Here is a 20,958-nt window from a genome sequence, read left to right as displayed (position 1 = left end):
TGCTCAAATTAATGGGGAAATTGTCGTTTTCTCGCTCCGAATAGCACTTTTTGTTGGAGGCTCCCATTAAAAACAATGTGAGTATGTGAGGAGCCCTCAACGGGTGACTTCATCGTCTGCAACTTCAGGTAAAGGCAGGGCTTTTCTCCAGTTGCGAACTTTGTCGTGGATGTTCTCTACTAAATCCTTTCAGCAAAAATATGGCAATATCGCGAAATGATCAAGTATGACACATAGAATGGACCTGCTATCCCCGTTTAAATAAGAAAATCTCATTTCAGTAGGCCTTTAACTTTCTATCTCATAGGAGGCCACGGAAGGGATCCAAAACACGTTGGGAAGACTATGTCTCCCGGCTGGCCTGGGAACACCTAGGGATCCCCCGGAAAGAGCTAGACGAAGTGGCTGGGGAGAGGGAAGTCTGTGCTTCCCTGCTTAGGCTGCTGCCCCCGCAACCCAACCTCGGATAAGCGGAAGAAGATGGATGGATGGAATTTAGAATTTTAATCTCACACTGTTATTGACGCTACAGGGTGCTAAAAGCAAGCACCAATAGACTAAAAAACGGCTTTTACCCAAGAGCCATAGCAGCATTAAACAGGCGCTGAGTGAGCACAATGTGTCCATCATGTCCTCATGTGTAATGTTTAATTTTTTTTTCTATTTTTTCGGACTACAATGTGCAATAATGTTATATGTATGTGTGTATATATATTCATATGCATGCATATATGCATCTGTGTGGATATATATACATATACATAGATACATCTCTCATCTCTATCTTTTTTTTACTATTTATATTACCATATTGTATATGCACCTTAGGAGGATCTGCTCCAATTTCGTTGTTCTTTGAACCTGTTCATTGCAATAATGACAATAAAACTCTATTCTATTCTATTCTATTGATTGATTGATTGAAAGTTTCATTAGTAGATTGCACAGTTCAATACATATTCTGTACAATTGACCACTAAATGGTAACATCCAAATAAGTTTTTCAACTTGTTTAAGTCGGGGTCCACGTTAATCAATTCATAGTAAATTTCGACTTTTTATCTCATAATTATGTCTTACCCTGGGGTATTTTTATTTTATTTTTATTTTTAGTGGCGGACACAGGCTTCGATAAACTGTAGCCTTGTTACTAACGTGAACAAAACAAAAAGAACCAAGCAAATAAGCAACATGAAACACTCCTCACTTCCTTCCACCGTACTTTTATTTTGAAAGTAACCTTAGGACGCGGTGTGCCCGGTCAAATCCAGCTTGACGTCCAGGGGTGACTTTTGCGCGTTCCAGGCGGAGTTGAGCTCGCAACATTTTGTCCAACTTGTTCGCCTCTTCACTGCACATTCTTCAACTCTGGAATGTTTTCACGCCTGGCCGTCTTTGGGGGAAAAGGCACCGAAGAGGGGGAATATCTGCCACTTTGCATTTCATTCGCGCTGCTTTCCGCGGCTAATTACACTCTTTTTAAAGGCACGCACGCACACGCAGTGTCGGGACAGCAGCGGATTGTCTTTTTTTTTTTTTTCCCCCGACATTGGATTTGTAGAGAACTCCTATGATGCCATGGACCTCTGAGAGAGGAGCGACATGTGTGTGTCTTGGTAAAAAGAGTTTGAAAAGTTGATTTTTTTTAATATTTTTTTTTGTAAAGCAGTTAAGCGACGGGCGACAGGACTTTATAATCAATGTGGAGTCAGCTGGAAGGACGCGGGGTCCGGATCTCACCTCAACGGTACGGACCTCTCCACTTTTAACACGTTTCTATTAAAGATGAAATTAAAGATGGTGATGATGAGCGAGATTAGATCAGATAAGTGCACTTTCATCTTCCAAATATTTCTTCAGACCAGTAGCTGGGTAGAGCGCAATTAAAGGCCTACTGAAATGAGATTTTCTTATTTAAACGGGGATAGCAGGTCCATTCTATGTGTCATACTTGATCATTTCGCGATATTGCCATATTTTTGCTGAAAAGATTTAGTAGAGAACATCCACGATAAAGTTCGCAACTTTCGGTGCTAAGAGAAAAGCCCTGCCTCTACCGGAAGTCGCAGACGATGACGTCACATGTTGATGGCTCCTCATACATTCACATTGATTTTAACGGGAGCTTTCAACAAAAACAGTTATTCCGACCGAGAAAACGACAATTTCCCCATTAATTTGAGCGAGGATGAAAGATTCGTGTTTGAGGATATTGATAGCGACGGACTAGAAAAAAAATAAAAAAAGTAAAAAAAAAATAAAACGCGATTGCAATCGCGTTGCATTGAGACGGAGTCATATGTTTTTAGAGACATTTACTAGGATAATTCTGGGAAATCCCTTATCTTTCTATTGTGTTGCTAGTGTTTTAGTGAGTTTAACAGTACCTGATAGTCGGAAGTGTACGTGTTGTACGCGCAGTGTCTCGGGCAAGTCGACGGCAGCTGTACGGGACACACAAGCTCAGTTGATCTCCGGTAAGTGGCGACTTTTTAACCACGATTTTCTCACCGAAACTTGCCGGTTGACATGTAGTCGGGATCCACGTCCGCTCTGATCCATAGGAAAGTTTCACCTCCGTGAATTTTAAACAAGGAATCACCGTGTGTTTGTGTGGCTAAAGGCTCAAGCTTCCCAACACCGTCTTTCTAATTTGACTTCTCCAGTATTAATTGAACAAATTGCAAAAGATTCAGCAACACAGATCTCCAAAATACTGTGTAATTATGCCGTTAAAGCAGACGACTTTTAGCTGTGTGTGTGTGCAGCGCTCATATTCATAACAGCCCGTGACGTCACGCGTGCACGTCATCATTACGCGACGTTTTCAGGAAAAAAGTCCTGGGAAATTTAAAACTGCAATTTAGTAAACTAAAAATGCTGTATTGGCATGTGTTGCAATGTTAAAATTTCATCATCTATATATAAACTATCAGACTGCGTGGTGGGTATTAGTGGGTTTCAGTATCAACATATATACATAATGGCGCACTGTAAAAGTGACAAGCGAAAGCCCTGAACAGAAAAGTACAAATAAGAAAAAAACATTTTTTTTTATCAGAAGCAGCTGCTTAACACCAGGAATTTGACCTAGTGTTACATTTTTATTGTCTTTCCTTGTGTGCTTTTAATTTGTAGCAAAATACTACTAAAGATTTGTTTTCCTGTCATTAACCAGCGTTGATTTATACAAAGTAGCATTACATGATATCCAGTCGGGTGAGTTGTCACCTTCCAAAACACACATTCTGACGGCGTGGTGACTCACGCCGTGGTATCAACACAACAACTTCCTGCCTATAATAATGTCACTCTGGCACGGAGGCCAGGAGAAGACGATTATCTTTCCCAATAAAAAGGAATTCCCTCTGGGATTGCGTGTGAGCGATGTTGTCGAGCAGCCAAACTGCCAAAGAAAGCAATTAATAAACCTTTTGAACGCTGCTGAAAAACCTAATTGGGATTTTTCTCTCCAAAATTGCGTTTCGGTTTGCGAATTTTATATTTAATCCATTTAAAATAACGAACGCTTCCGTAAGGAGGTGTTTAGGGCACGTTCAACCGGTAGGAGGCCACGGGGAAGACCCAGGACACGTTGGGAAGAGCTGGACAAAGTGGCTGGGGAGAGGGAAGTCTGGGCTTCCCTGCTTAGGCTGCTGCCCCCGCGACCCGACCTCGGATAAGCGGAAGAAGACGGATGGATGGAGTAACTTTTTGACTTGGGGCCCGCATCGCATAGGCTAAGAAAGTGACATACCCCTATTTAGTCTTTGTTTACATTGCAGGTGTATTCCGAATTTTTTTTTTTAGCCCATATGGAACCTGAATCTGAGTTTTTTCTGTAAGTGTGAATACTGCAATTCCGAATTTTTCATATGTGTAAATAAATCGGATAGATATGCGATGCGTCCTCAATGTAAACGCTAGGTCGATATTGTCCGACAAGAACGTAATCAATAATGTTTCCATATGCGGAAATAAATCGTATATATGTGATTTGTCTTCAATGTGAACACTGTGTCGATATTATCCCACAAGAACGTCATCAAAAATATTTTCATATGTTGAAATAAATCAGATATATATGCGATGCGATCTTCATGTGAACGCTAGGTCGATATTATCCCACAAGAATGTCATCCAAAAAAAAAAAATGCGTAAATAAATAAGATACGTAGATATGCGATGCGTCCTCAATCTGAACGCTAGGTCGATATTATCCGACAAAAACGTCATCCAAAAAAAATTCATACGCGGAAATAAATCGAATATATATATATATATATATATATGCGATGCGTCCTCGGTTTAAACACTAGGTCGATATTATCCGAGAAGAACGTAATCAAAAAAATGCAGTATGCAGAAATAAATCGAATATAATTGCGATGCATCCTCAATGTGAACGATGGATTCATATTATCCAACAAGAACATCATCAAAAAAAAAATTCATATGCGGAAATAAATCGGATATATATGCGATGCGTCCTCAATGTGAACGCTAGGTCGATGTTATCCGACAAGAATGTCATAAAAAATGTTTCATATGCGGAAATAAATCGGATATATGTGCGATGCGTCCTCATGTGAACGCTCGGTCCATGTTATTCGACAAGAACGTCGAATGAGTAGGAATGGCTATCAAATGCGGTACTTTTTTGGCACCGACCAAATCCCACCGGGCACAGGTTTGTGTAAAATTCCACAGGATTTTGTCACCTGGGTTGCATGTGACATCAAGCCTGGTTGCTGACTCATCACCATGAATTGATTAACGTGGACCCCGACTTAAACAAGTTGAAAAACATATTCGGGTGTTACCATTTAGTGGTCAATTGTACGGAATATGTACTGCACTGTGCAATCTACTGATAAAAGTTTCAATCAATCAATCAATCAAGCTGCCTCTTTGAACTTCGGCACTTGGCGATCATTCCAGCAGCACTGAGAGCGGACTCAGCCAAAATACTTCTAAGTAAAGTTGCAATTTTCAACGCCAACAAAGCAATTGCTTCAAAAAATGCTCCATAAAAGGAATAGTGGCAATAAAAGGAGGCTCCACTTATCCACAAATGCACTAGTTCGATGCTAGTATACACTGGCTTTGATATTGACATACTACTGATTAGCAAACATAAAATAGCAAACATAAAGTAGCAAACAGCTGGTGTGTAATAAGTACAATACTTACAGTATTAACACTTTTTGGGGCGCAACAACAGAAATTACCACCACAGCATGAACTATACACTAGTGCCATCGAACGCCTTACACTTGCTATTTGTTAATGAAAACTACAACTAAGATACACGTCACTATCAAACAGCTCGTGTTTAATAAGTACAATACTTACAGTATTAACACTTTGTAGGGCACAACGACCATAAACTATACAATACTGCCATTGAATGCCTTGGACATGCTATTTGTTAATGAAAACTACAACTAAGATGTAGACTACAATCAAACAGCTGGTGTGTAATAAGTACAATACTTACAGTCTTAACACTTTGTGGGGCGCACAACAGAAATTACCACCACAGCATTAACTATACACTACTGCCATCGAACGCCTTGGACTTGCTATTTGTTAAGGAAAACTACAACTAAGATGCACGTTACAATCAAACAGCTGGTGTTTAATAAGTACCCATACTTACAGTATTAACACTTGGTAGTGCGGAATGACGATAAACCCTACAACACTGCCATTGAATGCCTTGGACTTGCTATTTGTTAATGAAAACTACAACTTGGATACAGGTTACAATCAAACAGCTGGTGTGTAATAAGTACGATACTTACAGTATTAGCACTTTGTAGGGCGCACTGACTGAAATGACCACCACACCATAAACTATACACTACTGCCATCGAACGCCTTGGACTTGCTATTTGTTAAGGAAAACTACCACAAAGATGCATGTTACCATCAAACAGCTGGTGTGTAATAAGTACAATACTTACAGTATTAACACTTTGTAGGGCGCGATGACCATAAACTATACACTACTGCCATTGAACGCCTTGGACTTGCTATTTGTTAATGAAAACTACAACTAAGATGCGGGTTACAATCAAACGGCTGGTGTGTAATAAGTACGATACTTACAGTATTAGCACTTTGTAGGGCGCAACAACTGAAATGACCACCACACCATAAACTATACACTACTGCCATCGAACGCCTTAGACTTGCTATTGGTTCATGAAAACTACCACAAAGATGCACGTTACAATCAAACAGCTGGTGTGTAATAAGTACCCATACTTACAGCATTAACACTTTGTAGGGCGCAATGACCATAAACTATACACTACTGCCATTGAACGCCTTGGACTTGCTATTTGTTAATGAAAACTACAACTAAGATGCAGGTCACAATCAAACAGCTGGTGTGTAATAAGTACGATACTTACAGTATTAGCAGTTTCTAGGGCGCACTGACTGAAATTACCACCACACCATAAACTATACACTACTGCCATCGAACGCCTTGGATTTGCTATTTGTTCATGAAAACTACCACAAAGTTGCACGTTACAATCAAACAGCTGGTGTGTAATAAGTACCCATACTTACAGCATTAACACTTTGTAGGGCGCGATGACCATAAACTATACAATACTGCCATTTAATGCCTTGGACTTGCTATTTGTTAATGAAAGCTACAACTAAAATGCAGGTTACAATCAAACAGCTGGTGTGTAATAAGTACGATACTTACAGTATTAGCACTTTGTAGGGCGCAACAACTGAAATGACCCCCACACCATAACTACTGACGTTGAATGCCCTGGGCTGCTACTGCAATTGCAACTTGGTGTCAAACCTGCAAATAATACTCAGAAAGCGTGGTGGGACACTGTACAAGAGTATAGGTCTACGCGTTTCTCCTCATTGAGCCAAATTTAATTCTGTCTCTGTTGAATTCCTTGCTTCTTTGTCTGTTTAATAGATGTTATAGACAGTGACGCTATTAACGAAAAATAATGAGCCAATTGAATGGGGACATACCCTTTCAATGGACGATTGCTGTGAGACAAACATCAAAAAGACAAGATTATCCCCTCTTGTAGCTCAGCCATACTTTGGGATCTGAGCCAAGGATGTCGTTGTGGCTTGGGCAGCCCTTTGAGACACTTGGGCTTAAGGGCTATATAAATAAACTTTGATTGATTGATTGAGAAATGTTTTAATAAAACCAAACTGCAACTTTCCTATTCAGCTAAGGTTTAAATGTTGCAATAAGAAAGTTAGATTTTATTATTATAAACAATTAATATATATTAACACACAAAAGTTCTGAAAATGGGTACCATTGAGTATCGATTCAAAGGTTTCTATCCCTACCTCGCTGTCACGACGAGGGAGGCACACAGAAGCAGACTTAATTGAGCGTCACAAACGAGCACACGCGTCAGGCGAGGTCATGTGATCATTTTAGACCTGTCCTGGGCTTTCAAGCATGAAAAGTATCCCCCCCCCCCCAGAAGCCTTCATGCTGCACAAAATGAAAGTGATTAGAACAGACCTTATCTGTCACATGACTGACATCTGCCTTATTGCGGATTAGCTGGTTAACATAGCGTGGTAACTGCTGGCCCCGCCCCCATTATCCTCTGCTGATTCCTGTCATGGTGATCAGTCCCAACAGCGGCCCAGATTGGATCTCTTTTTCCAGTTTTATGCCATTTTTTTCACGAGCACGATGTTCCAATCTGCTGAGCGGCGACTCGAAGGCGAGCCTTTGAACTTGACCAGCACTTTTTTACTGGGTGCCACCAGACCCAGGCCAATGCTGGTGTCGCCATGGAGGAGCGTTTACTGGAACTCAACTTGTGTGGGCCGCTTGGACCACACCGGGTCATTCCGTCAAGACTCTCTAGGACAGGGGTCACCGACCTTTTTGAAACCAAGAGCTACCTTGGGTACTGATTAATGCGAAGGGCTACCAGTTTGATACACACTTAAATAAATTGCCAAAAGTAGCCAATTTTTTCACTTTACCTTTAAGAAATAAATCTATATATACAGTATATAAACAAATGGGTATTTCTATCTGTCATTCCGTCATACATTTTTTTTCCTTTTACGGAAGTTTTTTTTTAGAGAATAAATGATGAAAACAACACTTAATTGAACGGTTTAAAAGAGGAGAAAAACAGGACAAAAATGAAACTTAAATTTTGAAACATAGTTTATTTTTAATTTCGACTATTTAAAATTCAAATTTCAACCGAAAAAAAGAAGAGAAAAACTAGCTAATTCGAATCTTTTTGAAAAAAATTTAAAAAATAATTTATGGAACATCATTAGTGATTTTTCCTGATTAAGAATAATTTCAGAATTTTGATGACATCCAATCTGCACTTTGTTAGAATATATAACAAATTGGACCAAACTATATTTCTAACAAAGACAAATCATTATTTCTTCTAGATTTTCCAGAACAAAAATTGTAAAAGAAATTCAAAAGACTTTGAAATAAGATTTTAATTTGATTCTACAGATTTTCTAGATTTGCCAGAATATTTTTTTTGAATTTTAATCATAATAAGTTTGAAGAAATATTTCACAAATATTCTTCGTCAAAAAAACAGAAGCTAAAATGAAGAATTAAATTAAAATGTATGTGTTATTCTTTACAATAAAAAAATAAATTTACTTGAACATTGATTTAAATTGTCAGGAAGGAAGAGGAAGGAATTTAAAAGGTAAAAAGGTATATGTGTTTAAAAATCCTAAAATCATTTTTAAGGTTGTATTTTTTCTATAAAATTGTCTTTCTGTAAGATGTAAGAAGCAAAGTAAAAAAAAAAATTAATTTATTTAAACAAGTGAAGACCAAGTCTTTAAAATATTTTCTTGGATTTTCAAATTCTATTTGAGTTTTGTCTCTCTTAGAATTAAAAATGTGGAGCAAAGCGAGACGAGCTTGCTAGTAAATAAATACAATTTAAAAAAATAGGGGCAGCTCACTGGTAAGTGCTGCTATTCGAGCTATTTTTAGAACAGGCCAGCGGGCGACTCATCTGGTCCTTACGGGCGACCTGGTGCCCGCGGGCTGTTTGGTGACCTCTAGAAACACAAGACCGTCGGCCCGGTCCTTTCCTCTGATTTTTACAGACACTACATTAGGCACATAAACAGCAACAACACTACGCATTATTTTCGAATCTAATAATCTATCCATTACTGAAAAATTAAAACATGCTAAAAAAGTCAAAATGTTAATGTTAGCATGCAAGTCATGATAATGTTAGCATGTGTCAATGACAAAGTTACATGTCAAGGGTTTTTGGTGGCAAAATTTGCTAAAATAGATAGCATGCTGACAGTTAACGTGTGCCGAGTACCAATTTATATAACCCTGAGGTGAGCGGCTACAAAATTAGCTTAAAAAGTTAATATGTCAATGTTAGCATGCTAAGAATAACATCACGTGTACACGTGCTATCACGTGTAAAGTACTAAGTTATAAGTCTATATATGTATGGCTGCAAAATTAGTTAAAAAGTTAACACGCTAACCTTTAAAGCTAATTTCGCAACCAAAAACCTCAGACATGTTACTAGGCACTTGACACATGCTATTTTTTTATTTCAATTTTGACTTTTTAATTTTTACCTTTTTTTTCAACCGAACACCTAAGAGTAATTTAACTTGGTATTTGCCACGTGCTAACAGCTATCATGTGTAAAGTACCAAGGTATATGACTCTAAGGTGTACGGCCGCAAAATTAGCTTTAAAAGTTAGCTTGCTAACTTTTAAAGCTAATTTTGCAACCAAAAACCTTAGACCTGTAACTAGGCACTTGTCACATGCTATTTTTTGTTTACATTTTGACTTTTTTTTAGCTATTTTTTCAGCCGAACACCCAAGAGTTATTTAACTTGGTTCTTGATACGTGCTAACAGCTATCTTGTGTGAAGTACCAATTTATATGACTCTAAGGCACAGGTGTCAAACTCAAGGCTCTGGGGCCAAATCTGGCCCGACACATTATTTTATGTGGCCCGCAAAAGACTGGAAATGATATACGTTAATAAAATGCATAATCTTTTCTTACTAAATATATTAGTTATTTTACTTTTGGCATTAAAAATCAATCAAAATAATCCAAATATTATATTATCATGTATTCCAAAAATATTTTTTGATAAAATAAAGATGAATACTGTACCTAAATATGTGTTTGACTTATAATTTTAAAACAAATTTAAAATGAAATTCTGCGATGAGGTGGCGACTTGTCCAGGGTGTACCCCGCCTTCCGTCCGATTGTAGCTGAGTAGGCGCCAGCGCCCCCCGCAACCCCAAAAGGGAATAAACTGTAGACAATGGATGGATGGATTATCAATGAAATTGTAGACTGTAAAATTGAAAATAGATTTTACGGTTAAATTCCGCCGACTGAGTTTTTTTACCCTAAAATCAACTTTGGTGTTGTTTTTTCCCATATATAGTAAGACACATTAAAACAAGATTTTACGGTAAAAAAAAAAACAACAACAAAAAACTGAAAGCTCTGTTGCATGAATTTTACAGCTAAAACAGTAGTATTGTTTCTCCATTCCATTCCATTTATTCCATTTTTTTATATGCTGTATATAGCAGTTTTTAAAGAAAAATGTATAGATATTTTTGAGAAAAAAATATTGTTAATATATATATATATATATGTGTGTGTGTGTATGTATATATGTATATACATATATATATATATATATATATATGTATATACATATATATATATATATATATATATATATATATATATATATATATATATATATATATATATATATATATATATATATATATATATATAAAATTCATTGGTAAAAGCAGCCCATGTAGCCATGTAGCCCTCAATGAAAACCAGTTTAACACCCCTGCTCTAAGATGTATGGACGCAAAATTTGCTCAAAAGTTAACTTGCTAACATTAGCATGCTAACAGCTAACATGTGCCAAGCCCCAAGTCACATGACTCTATGTTGTATAACTGCAAAACGGGCTAAGTGATTAGAAGTGAAGAAGCAGAATAATGAATTGCAGAAAATACAATCATTAGTACCGGATGTTAGGGAAAGGGGAGTAAACCTTCCAAATGAAATAGTGCGCATTTAAAAAATGCTGAATGACACAGGACTGCAGATTTAAGGTCATAGGTCACGCTTGGAGTGTTTATTCACAGATTTTTAGGTGACGCCATGTTTGTTTACGTTTCTGCACGTGCAGATTAGCGTTAGCTTTAGCATGCCTGCATACTGCCAGGGGGCAACCGGAGACGGAGAAGAAGAAACCATGTTTTCGTTGAGGCGTGCAGGCGCCCAAGCGAAGCGTGTGATTGGAGGAAATGTAACAACAACAAAGTACTTATCGATGACTGAGCGAGCGGTGTGGCCGCGTCACGTTCATCGCCGCGCTCGCAAGATTAATCTTCCACGCTCGCCTTGTGCCGACTCGCAGTTGGAATTGCCCTTGGCTGGTTCCTTCGTGTGTGTGTGTGTGTGTGTGTGTGTGTGTGTGTGTGTGTGTGTGTGTGTGTGTGTGTGTGTGTGTATGTGTGTGTGTGTGCGTGTGTGTGTTAACTGCCAGGATTAGCCTTTTTAACATGGCGTCATTGCGCTAAACACCTGGCTTCATCTGACAGCTCGTCCAGGACGACCACACGCAAACAGACCTGGTAACGCCTGCTTGGATTTATTGTCAAACCCAAATAGTTTTTTGCCGCCTAACCGGCCTAGGTGGGTTGTCATAAACACAAATAGCGACAACACAGACTTGGGGGCAAAAAAGTATTTTAGTCAGCCACCGGTTGTGCAAGTTCTCCCACTTAAAATGATGACAGAGATCTGTAATTTTCATCATAGGTACACTTCAACTGTGAGAGACAGAATGTGGAAAAAAATCCAGGAATTCACATTGCAGGAATTTTAAAAAATGTATTCGTAAATTATGTTGGAAAAGAAGTATTTGGTCAACCATTCAAAGCTCTCCCTGATGGAAGGAGGTTTTGGCTCAAAATCTCACAATACATGGCCCCATTCATTCTTTCCTTAACACGGATCAATCGTCCTGTCCCCTTAGCAGAAAAACTGCCCCAAAGCATGATGTTTCTACCCCCATGCTTCACAGTAGGTATGGTGTTCTTGGGATGCAACTCAGTATTCTTCTTCCTCCAAACACGACGAGTTGAGTTTATACCAAAATGGATGCATGGATGATACAGCAGAGGATTGGGAGAATGTCATGTGGTCAGATGAAACCAAAATACAACTTTTTGGTATAAACTCAACTCGTCGTGTTTGGAGGAAGAAGAATACTGAGTTGCATCCCAAGAACACCATACCTACTGCGAAGCATGGGGGTGGAAACATCACGTAGTGGGTATCAGTAGGCCTTTAAGTTCCAACATATTCACCCTCGCATGTTTAGAGCCTTTGTGAACTGCTTAGATGCGTGTCATAGTGCTTTTTTCTGTTGGTATTTTTAGTCTACTTTATACCTTTTGTCTTCGCCCTCTTTTTGTGCCCTTGTGTGCGTTATCCTTTCCATCCTCATCCTTTGCATCCTTTGTAACTGAGCTACTGTGTGGAACAATTTCCCTTGTGGATCAATAAAGTTGGTCTAAGTCAAAGTCTAAATGAGAGACGATGAGAGATTATCATCACACTTCAACAACTCTAACATGTAAATGCCGCCTCTTTGTAGGTCAGCAAATGAAAATATGTTCTTAGTTGTCTTACTCTGGATAAATAAATGTTAAATACACTTATGAATAAATACAAAGTAACTGTTTGTTTATTATATTACCCAGAGGGCTTAGCGCTGTAGACAGGAACAGGAAGTAGGTATGTAGCTATTGTGACGTTTGATCAATAAAGAGTTGGTATATTGTTACATCACACCTTGGACAGGACTGACGACGACTTAGTCCTGAGACAGGATTCAAACCGACAAACATTTTTTTAACTGATAGGCTGGAGAGCGATCTTCACCACATACTGTATGTGTCGCAGTGAAGGAACAAAAGGTAGAAAATGGATGGATGGATGTTTACATGCTAAAGTGTGTACTAACTTGCGTAAAAGATTCTTTCAGAAGGGATGCACACTCACGGAGACACAATTATTACCTTTCGACGATTTGAGCGCAAGCTGCAACGTTCGCGTCGTCTATCTACAGTGCGAAACCGCTTCCAAAATATCAGTGCTCGCCACCATAACTGAAAATGAACTGAGATGCTCCCAAGTAATATTATCACTGGAGGAACTGAGGAAAAAAGGAGTGGCTAAGCATGCTACACACACCGAGCAGGACTCCACAAGAAGCTAACCGCTAAAGATTCAATGTAAAGTAGGGGTGATCGATACAGATGTCGATACAATTGATACCAAGTATAGTATCAGTTTATAAATTATACTTAAGTGATTATTTGACTTTATTTTTGAAGTTATTTGTTATGATCAGCTGCTCGGATCATATATTATTTGGATTTTGAGTTTGTTGGTGCACTTCCTGGTTTGTGCTGTCTCCATGGTTTCATATTAGTTCCACCTGCTATTTGTTTCCTGACGCGCACCTGTTGGTAATCTCGTTCTGTATTTAAGCCTGCCTTTTCCGTTCACTCGTCTTCTCCTCGTAGTTTTGTGTTACATACAGTTTGTGTGTCACAAGGGACGACTCGGCTTTCTATTTCTGGACGCGCTACCTTCCGCGCTTAGCCGTTAGTATTTTCTAGCTCCCATGCTAGCTCTTTGTTTTACCTGTTTTGCCAAGTGCTAGTGTTTCTGTTCCATAGTCTGTTTTATTTGTGAATAAATCATTATTTCTTACCGTACGCTGTGTCCGTGCCCGATCTGCATCCCTGAAAGAGCGCCACCCGCACCACGATGCCAGCCAAGCGTCACACTATTATTACAAAATCATTTTGGTGGGTTGTTTTTGTTATAGTTAGTAAGTGTCTGATACAGGAAGACTTAAATAGCAAAACCCAAAAGACTTAAATGGAAGCCATTTGTATTTTATGTTGCTCTTTACTTATTGTGCACTTGTCACTTTATTTTGTTAGAAAAAAAAATTATGTAACATTCAATGCCACACATTTTATGCATCATCTGATTTAAAACAATACTATCAAATTCTACTTTTAATAATATAAGCGTTAGAAACATGTGTTGATATATTTACTTTAGTTCAGGGGTGTCCAAAGTGTGGCCTGAGCGCTATTTTGCAAGTTTTGTTGCCCCGCAGCATATAGTTGAAATAAATCAAACAAAACAAGTGACGATGCAAGAAAAAAGACGATCTTGTGAGAAAAAGTTTGAATTTGGGGGATGTCCCAATCTGATATTGATTTCGGATATCCATCCGATGTAAGCCCAGGCATCCAATAACAAATAACAGATTAGCGCAAACATACACAAAAAGTGTCCTTAACTGAACAATGTTGCGGTTTAAAACACATGTACTTAAATATCAAACAATATTAAATACGCATGCAAAGTCTCCCAGGCAGAAACGTATTAAAAAGCATAAAGTAACAAATGTGTCCGCATCACATCACTAACTACGTCATGAGCTGAATAGATTATTGATTATTAAGCGCTTTGAGTACCTGGAAGGTAGAAAAGTGCTATACAATGTAACCCATTTATTGTGACCACGAAGTGTCATCAAAAAGAATTATCACTCCACTTTGATTTAAAGACAGCAGACGTCAATTCCAGATGGTTAATAATAAATAAGTTAGTGTTTTTTTATCGACTACTGTTCTATGTTTGACTTATTTCTACTTAATCAAAGCTTTTCTAACATTCCACACTATTAAATGATACAAGTATGCAAGATTCCTGCTGATATCAATGTAGATTAATATCAGTATCGGCCAATACTAACAGATTCAATATGGGTAACTCATATAAATAATAATGTCACTTATAACACAAAAATCATCTTTAAAAATAAATCATTTCGGTTTTCAGTATTTTGTACAGAATAAAAAATAGCAAAAGGCCCCCACATGCTTTGACTTTTCAGTCTGCGGCCCTTGGTACAAAAAGTTTGCACACCCCTTGTTTAGTTACCTGCTGTAAAACATTTTCACTTCCATCATCTATTGTCAAAATATCGTATCGGGACTCGAGATCCAAAATGTTGATGGAGACATTCTTAGTAAAAATACAATAAAGCTCAAGGCCCGGTGGCCAGTTCTAGCCCCTCACACCATTTTATGTGGCCCTCAAAGGCCTGGAATTGATTTGCGTCTTTTCTTACTTACTGTATTCAACTTTCCATTTTAACATAAAAAAATATTTTACTGCAAGGAATTTGATAACTTTTAAACTTGATCTAATATTACATTCCAAAATCTTATTTTTTTGTTAAAATAAAAAAAAGTACTTAAACATTTGTTTAATTTTTATATAAATATACATTTTATATATATATATATATATATATATATATATATATATATATATATATATATACTTACTTATCTATATTCACATACATATGTATATTCACATACATATGTACATATATATATATATATACAATACATGTGAGTATATAAATGTATATATACATATATACATTACATACATATTTGTTTAGTTTATATATACATTACATACAAACATATACACAGTATATACAATCATATATATACATACATACTGTACATTTATACATACATATATATGCATACATATATATACACAGTATATACATTCATATATATACATACATACATATATACATACATACATATACAGTATATATACACATGTTTATAAATATATATATGTATATGTATATATATTTATACAAACGTGTGTGTATATATATATATATATATAAATATATATACACTTTTGTTTTTGCTCCCATTTTTCTTGAGTTGAACTCAAATATCTAAAACTTTTACTATATACACAAAAGACCTCTTTCTCTCAAATATTGTTCACAATTCTGTCTAAATCTGTGTTAGTGAGTATTTCTTCTTTACCAAGATAATCCATCCCACCTCACAGGTGTGGTGGGCATATCAGGATGCTGATTAAACAACATGATTATTGCACAGGTGTGCCTTAGGCTGCCCACAATAAAAGGCCACTCTGAAATGGGCAGATTTTGCACACAGCACAATGCTACAGATGTTGCAGGTTTTGAGGGAGCGTGCAGTTGGCATGCTGACTGCAGGAGTGTACACCAGAGCTGTTGCCCGTGAATTGAATGTTTATTTATCTACCATAAGTCTTCTCCAAAGGCGTTTCAGAGAATTTGGCAGAACATCCACCCGGCCTCACAATCGCAAACCACATGTAACAACACAAGCCCAGGATCTCCCCATCAAGCAGGTGCACCTCCACGATCGTCTGAGACCAGCCACTTGGACACCTGGTGCAACAATTAGTTTGTAAAATTAAGGACTTTCTGCACAAACTGTGAGAAACTCAAAGAAGCGCATCTGCATGCTCATCGTCCTCATCTGGGTCTCGACCTGACTGCAGTTTGTCGTCCTAACCGACTTGAGTGGGCAAATGCTCATATTCGATGGCATCTGGCACGTTGGAGAGGGCTTCTCTTCACGGATGAATCCCAGTTATCACTTTTCAGGGCAGATGGCAGACAGGGTGCGTGACGTCGTGTTGGAGAGCGTTTTGCTGATGTCAGCGTTGTGAAAGGAGAATCCCATTGTGGACAGGCATATGTTATGGACAACGAACACAGGTGCATTTTATTGATGGCATTTTGAATGCACAGAGATAACGTGATGAGATCCAGAGACCCATTGTTGGGCCATTCACCTGAGACCATCACCTCATGTTGCAGCATGACTATGTATGGTCCATGTTGCAAGGATCTGTACACAATTCCTGGAAGCTGAAAAGATCCCAGTTCTTGCATGGCCAGCATACTCAGGGAACATGTCAGCCATTGAGCATGTTTGGTATGCTGTGGATCGGCGTACATGACAGCGTGTTCCACTTCCCGCCAATATCCAGCAACTTGGCACAGCCATTGAAGAGGAGTGGACCAACATTCCACAGTCCACAATCAACAACCTGATCACTCTATGTGAAGGGAGATGTGTTGCAAATGGTGGTCCTATTTGATACTAACTGCTCCCCCCCCCCCCCCCCCCCCAGACCCCCAATACAGCAAAACTTCACATTTCAGCGTGGCCTTTTATTGTGGGCAGCCTCAGGCACACTTGTGCAATAACCATGCTGTTTAATCACCATCCTGATATGCCACACCTGTGAGGTGGGATGGATTATCTTGGCTAAGACGAAATGCTCACTAACACAGATTTAGACAGATCTGAGAGGACAAGGTATTTTGTGTATATGGTAAAAGTTTCAAACCTTCCGAGTTCAACTCAAGAAAAATGGGGGGAAAAACCAAAAGTGTTGCATTTATATTTTTGTCCAGTATATATATATATATATATATATATATATATAGAGAGAGAGAGAGAGAGAGAGAGAGATAATATACTGTATACAAAGAATATATATATATACACACACACTATATATATATATATATATATATATATATATATATATATATATATAAATATATATATATATATATATATATATATATATATATATATATATATATATATATAAATATATATATATATATATATACATACACACACAAACGTGTATATATACTGTATATCAAAAAAATATATACACATATATACACACACATATATGTATATATATATATACATATATATGTATGTATACATATACATACACACACGTGTATATATACACTCACATATATATATATATATATATATATATATATATATATATATATATATATATATATATATATATATATATATATATATAAAGTTATCCATCAAATTCTGCACCATAAAGTGTTTTTGGACAATTTCCCTTGTGGATCATTAAAGTTTGTCTGAGTCTAAGTCTAATGTCTAAGTCTAAGTCTTTTTTACAGAGCAAAAAAAGGTAGCTCAGTTGGCAAAATGTTACCATAAAAAAAATTTTTTTAAAATTGTGATATTGTTTATCTATTTGCAATAATACACTGTAAAAACAACAACCATAGGTTTTACAGTAAAACTCTCGTACTGTTTTTTTTCCATTTTCTATTTATATTCTGCAAAAAAGAACATTGTACATTTTATGTAAAAAAAAAAATTGGCAACCGAGCCGTCAGTTTTTTTCACTGTAAAATCTACAGAATAAGTGAAAAATGTACATATATATTTACTTGATAATTGTGTAATGATATCATGAGGCAATTTATATTCATGTATTATTCACTGTTACAAACGGCCCTCTGAAGGCTGTCATGAATTTACCATGAATTGATTAACGTGGACCCCGACTTAAACAAGCTGAAAAACTTATTCGGGTGTTACCATTTAGTGGTCAATTATACGGAATATGTACTGAACTGTGCAATCTACTAATAAAATGTTCAATCAATCAATCAATCCATAACTGCCATGTGGCCCTCAATGAAAATGAGTGTGACACCACTGCAATAAATGATGACTTAGCAATATTAGCAGTGACTAAGCAATTGATCCGGATGATGGATCAGGTCTTTTCCTTTAAGGTGTAACCCTCTACTGGGTGGGGTCGTCCTGACTTCAAGCCCTGTCACCACTCTTGGTTTTGTTCTGTCACTGATTCACACACACACTGACAAAACCTTTGTGTATACAAACACACACACACGTATTTTCTTCCTCACCTTTAAGGAGCCAGCCAGTAAACGCTGCCATCACTGACATTCCCGTCATTCCACTTCCTTTAACTCTTACCCCCCCGCCCCCTGGCGGAGGTATCGTGCTGCCATGCGTGGATGCCTGGCATTTGAGTCACGGGTGGCCCCGTCCTGAATCATCTTTGACTCACCAGCTTATCTCAGTGATGTCACACATGAAAGATGTCCTCCTGTCAGCAGGGAGTCTTTGACACCACTTCTTTTCACAAGCGTAGCCGCCTCCTACACACGTTCAAACAAAGTACCCTCGTTATCGCCACATTTAGGAAGTACTCAAAGTATGAATACTGTTGCAAGTACATCAGTGACTAGTTGTCTTCACTGCAGGAAACTAAATATTTGTTAGCTTTGAGAGTATGTCAGTATGTGGAGCGGAATGACCTCACAGATGGTGTATGTAGTACAGCAGTACAAAGTACTAGTAGGAGTCAGTTACAGTAGTTTGTAGTAGAGCAGTACAAAGTACTAGTACAAGTCAGTTACCGTTGAGTATACAAAGTACTGATAGGAGTCAGTTACAGTAGTATGTAGTACAGTCGTATAAAGTATTAGTAGTGTCAGTTACAGTAGTATGTAGTACAGCAGTACAAAGTACTAGTAGAAGTCAGTTACCGTGGTGTATACTAAACAGGTACAAAGTATTAGTAGTGTCAGTTACAGTAGTATGTAGTACAGCAGTACAAAGTACTAGTAGGAATCAGTTACAGTAGTATGTGGTACAGTAGTATAAAGTGTTAGTAGTGTCAGTTACAGTAGTATGTAGTACAGAAGTACCAAGTACTAGTAGGAGTCAATTACCTTGGTATACACTACACAGGAAAAAAGTACTGATAGGAGTCAGTTACAGTAGTTTGTAGTACAGCAGTACAAAGTACTAGTAGAAGTCAGTTACCATTGTGTATACAAAGTACTGATAGGAGTCAGTTACAGTAGTATGTAGTACAGTCGTACAAATTATTAGTAGTGTCAGTTACAGTAGTATGTAGTACAGCAGTACAAAGTACTAGTAGAAGTCAGTTACCGTTGTGTATACAAAGTACTAATAGGAGTCAGTTACAGTAGTATGTAGTACAGTCGTACAAAGTCTTAGTAGTGTCAGTTACAGTAGTACAGCAGTACAAAGTAATAGTAGAAGTCAGTTACCGTGGTGTATATTACACAGGTACAAAGTACTAGTTAGAGTCAGTTACAGTAGTATGTAGTACAGTCTTATAAAGTGTTCGTAATGTCAGTTACAGTTGTACATAGTACAGCAGTACAAATTAGTAGTAGGAGTCAGTTACTGTAGTATGTAGTACAGTAATACAGTGTACTACTAGAAGTCAGTTGCAGTAGTATATACTACAATGATTCAGGGTACTGGTGGAAGTCAGTTACAGTACTACAGAGGTACAAACTACTAGTAGGAGTCAGTTACCGTACTATATACTACACTGGTACAAAGTACTAGTATGGAGTCAGTTACTATAGCATGTAGTACAACAATAAAAAGTATTAGTAGGAGTCAATTACCGTAGTTTATACTACACAGGTACAATGTACTGATAGGAGTCAGTTACAGTAGTATGCAGTACAACAGTACAAAGTATTAGTAGGACTCAATTACCGTAGTATATACTACAGAGGTACAAAGTACTAGTAGTAGTGGTATGTAGTACAGTGTACTAGCAGAAGTCATTGACAGTAGTATATACTACGGAGGTGCAAAGTACTATTAGGAGTCGGTTACCATAGTATATAATACAGAGGTACAAAGTACTAGCAGGTGTCAATTACAATACTATGTAGTACAGTGTACTAGTAGAAGTCAGTTACAGCAGTATACTACAGAGGTACAAAGTACTAGTATGAGTCAGTTACATTGTTAAGTACTACATTAGTACAAAGTACGGGCAGCAGTTACAGTTACAGTAGTATATACTAGTAGGAGTCAGTGAGAGTAGTATATAGTACAATGTACTAGTAGAAGTCAGTTACATTATTAAGTACTACATTAGTACAAAGTACTAGCAGCAGTTACAGTACTATATATACCGCAGGAGTCGGTGTGACTATCAACATATGGTGTTTACAAAGTACATGGTTGAAGAAGAAAGCTGAGAACTGCAGTATCAAATATCATTTATGCAGGATTTGATAATGACTTGACTG

The 20,958-nt window shown here is 37.6% G+C and overlaps 1 protein-coding gene across 2 annotated transcripts in view; it reads left to right on the top strand.

Annotated features, from left to right (window-relative positions):
* Positions 1 to 1,285: 1,285 nt before the first annotated feature.
* Positions 1,286 to 20,958, top strand: part of LOC133556038 (neurotrophin-4) — a 30,716-nt gene continuing 11,043 nt past the window's right edge. Inside the window, exon 1 of one of the 2 annotated variants that reach the window (XM_061905623.1) lies at positions 1,286 to 1,747. The gene's annotated coding sequence lies outside the window, so the exon portion shown is untranslated. Of the gene's footprint in view, positions 1,748 to 10,970; positions 11,699 to 20,958 lie in introns of those variants that run through there. The other variant, XM_061905624.1, reaches the window with a different exon arrangement.

This window comes from Nerophis ophidion, linkage group LG07, assembly GCF_033978795.1.
Source record: "Nerophis ophidion isolate RoL-2023_Sa linkage group LG07, RoL_Noph_v1.0, whole genome shotgun sequence".
NCBI lineage: Eukaryota > Metazoa > Chordata > Actinopteri > Syngnathiformes > Syngnathidae > Nerophis > Nerophis ophidion.
Note: the sequence above shows the minus strand (reverse complement) of the source record. Positions and strands in the feature narration are given on the sequence as shown.